Source organism: Etheostoma spectabile, chromosome 24 (genome assembly GCF_008692095.1).
Source record: "Etheostoma spectabile isolate EspeVRDwgs_2016 chromosome 24, UIUC_Espe_1.0, whole genome shotgun sequence".
NCBI classification, from domain to species: Eukaryota; Metazoa; Chordata; class Actinopteri; order Perciformes; family Percidae; genus Etheostoma; species Etheostoma spectabile.
The window spans coordinates 14920495-14920898 of record NC_045756.1 but is presented as its reverse complement, the minus strand read 5'-3'; the positions used below and the strand labels follow the sequence as shown (position 1 = coordinate 14920898).

At 45.0% G+C, this 404-nt stretch overlaps 1 protein-coding gene across 1 annotated transcript in view; it reads right to left on the bottom strand.

Moving 5' to 3' along the window:
• Positions 1 to 404, bottom strand: part of dgkza (diacylglycerol kinase, zeta a) — a 154233-nt gene that overhangs the window by 23289 nt on the left and 130540 nt on the right. The window lies entirely within an intron of this gene.

The following is a 404-nucleotide window of genomic DNA, read 5'->3' as shown; positions in this document are numbered from 1 at the left end:
ATCAGCTCCAGGAAAATCAAAGAAGACTCAAAGCTACCTGGGAGTACTGTTACAATCAGAAGAAGGCTATGTGAAGCAAAGCCATCAGCCAGAACCCCTCACCCACCTCCCGCAAAGTCCCATTGCTGAAAAAAAGACATGTACTGAATAGGATGAACTTTGCCAAAGGACACATTGACTGGCCAAAAGACAAGTGGCGCAACAGTTTGTGGACTTGATGAGAGCAAACTTGTTCTTTTTGGGTCTAGGGGCCACAGACAGTTTGTCCTCTGACCCCCTCTGACACTGTGAAGACAGTAAAGCATGGTGGTGCAAAATCATGTTATGGGGATGTTTCTCAAACTGTGGTGTTGGGCCTATTTTTTACATACCAGGGATCATGGATCAGATTCAAAACATCACAA